Consider the following 2,734-nt stretch of genomic DNA (forward strand, 5'->3'; position numbering starts at 1 on the left):
CTTCCCTCAATGAAAAAAAAACAAAAAAAAATAAAACTATTCGCACCACAATCCTCTTATCTTTGTAGCTAGCGCTAACATTCTCTTGTGCATGCACACGCCCGCCTCCCTCTCACCCTCGCTCAGCATTCTCTATCTCCATCGCGCACATGCATCATTTCACTTTAGTTCATCCACCCATGGTGTGTGTAGGCCCCCCAACTCCTTCTTTCCGGCACACATCGATCGATATACCTCTCTAGCCAGGTGTGCCTACCACAAACACAAGATTTCCCTCTTCTCTTCTCACTGTCCATGCCTCAGTCCCGACCCTCTTTTCATCAATATAATACTCGCACACTCCTTCCCCCTCAATATAGTAGGCCTCTCACACTACCTCCTAGCCGCATCTCTCTCTCTCTCTCTCTCTCTCTCTCTCTCTCTCTTCCTCTCCCTCCCTCTCTCTCTCTCTCTCTACTTCTCTCCGAGTCATATTTCCTCCTAGCACATATATGCATGTATACCATTCAATCTCCCTACATATACCTAGGTCAACAGTAACTCTTTTTCCCCACGCATCGATCGGTGTACCTCACAAGTAATGTCTCTCCCTTTCTTCGACAAAGGATGATGGATCTTCCTATGTAGTTACGTCTGCTTACCACAACCATATCGTCCCCCCTCATAATTCGTGCATGCCTCCTGACTCGTCTCTCGCACGCACGTGCACAGACGGCAGACATTCCCTCTCTTACTGATATTGCACGCGTACCCTACGTTTGTCTAGCAGGCCTCTCCCACCATTCCCTCCGTCACTCCAACACTCTAGGTTTGTCTGTCACCACCAACCCTTGCGACACTCCGACACTCTAGGTTTGTCTCTCTCCAAACCTTATTCCACTCCTACACATATGCATGGATGTCGATCGTTCTCCCTCAATACATAAGGTAGGTCTCTCTCCTCCTCCAGACATATACTAGCCATTCTACCTCTATAGTTAGGTCTCTGCCCCCACCCTCTGTCGGTGTCAAAATGGGCAGATCTCAGGTAGGGGGTCCCAAACTATGCGTCTAAGGCTAATGGTAACAGGAGGCGGGGGACACGATGTTTACCCAGGTTTGGGCCCTCTCGATTGAGGTAATACCCTACTTCCTGCTTGATTGATCTTGATGATATGAGTATTACAAGAGTTGATCTACCACGAGATCGTAGAGGCTAAACCCTAGAAGCTAGCCTATGATTATGATTCTTCTTGTCCTACGGACTAAACCCTCCGGTTTATATAGACACCGGAGGGGGCTAGGGTTACACAGAGTCGGTTATAGAGAAGGAGATCTACATATCCGAATTGCGAAGCTTGCCTTCCACACAAAGGAGAGTCCCACCTGAACACGGGACGAACTCTTCAATCTTGTATCTTCATAGTCCAACAGTCCGGCCAAAGTATATAGTCCGGCTATCCGAGGACCCCCTAATCCCGGACTCCCTTAGTAGCCCCTGAACCAGGCTTCAATGACGATGAGTCCGGCTCGCAGATTACCTTTGGCATTGCAAGGCGGGTTCCTTCTCCGAATACTCCATAGAAGATTTTGAACACAAGGATCGTGTCTGGCTCTGCAAAACAAATTCCACATACCACCGTAGAGAGCACAATATTCCACAAATATAATCTATTGACAACTTTTCATAGCATGACATCATGCCACGACCCGGTCATGATTCGAACCATTTCTCTCAACCAGCTACTGCACATATTGCGAGGCGGTTTCCTTGGCACGTCTTGTCGAAGCAGAGATCGTGTCCCCTTATCACGGGATTCTCATCAATACGGGTGTGGGTAACCCATCTGTGACATCAATCGTGGCGCTTGGGGAATAAGCAATTTTAACAGGCAAGTGGGGAGGCGCACATTTTCTACCACCTTTATAAAGAGATAGGGATTCCCCCTTTTTCACCCACGCCTTCTTCTTCCTTCGCTCATCCATTCTCGCACGCTCGAGCTCAAGCGGCCAAGTTCTCACCTTCTTCGTAAAGCCATTCCAAACATGTCCGGAGCGGGAGGCAAGTGGATGGCCTCCTCCGTTACGGAGGAGGACATCACGAAGCTCCGGGAGGCCGGATACTTGGCCGCAGACATCGCGCACCAGCTCCCGGATGCAGGGCAGAACGTCCCTACTCCGGAACCCCACGAGAGGGTTGTGTTTCTTGCCCACTTCGTCCGGACTGGGATTTCCTCTCCACCCATTTGTCTGCGGGCTCATGTTTTACTATGGGCTAGATTTCCACGATCGGGCCCCCAATTTCGTCCTCAACATCTCGGCGTTTATCGTCGTGTGCGATGCCTTCCTCCGCATCAAGCCCTACTTCGGCCAGTGGCTGAAGATCTTCAACGTGAAGCTGAAGATAGTGGTCGGCCAGCAAGCGGAGTGCGGAGGCGCCATGGTGGTCAAGATGTCCAACGTCACCTGGCTCGAAGGCTTCTATGTGGAGACCGTGAAGGGGTGGCAATCAGGGTGGTTCTATATCACCAAGCCACGCGACTCCAACTGGGCGGTGGCACTTGAATTTTGATCTGGCATCCCCATGCGGTTTACCTCCTGGAAAAGGAAGGGTTTAGCCTAGGGTGAGCCAGCAGAGCTGACCGGACTCCAAAAGTGTGTCAAGAATACGATAAGCAAGAAAATCAAGCTTGTCAACATGGTCTAGGTCATGCTCTTCCGCTAGATCCTCCCGTGTCAAGGACGGGCATTCAAT

This window comes from Triticum dicoccoides, chromosome 4B (genome assembly GCF_002162155.2).
Source record: "Triticum dicoccoides isolate Atlit2015 ecotype Zavitan chromosome 4B, WEW_v2.0, whole genome shotgun sequence".
NCBI classification, from domain to species: domain Eukaryota; kingdom Viridiplantae; phylum Streptophyta; class Magnoliopsida; order Poales; family Poaceae; genus Triticum; species Triticum dicoccoides.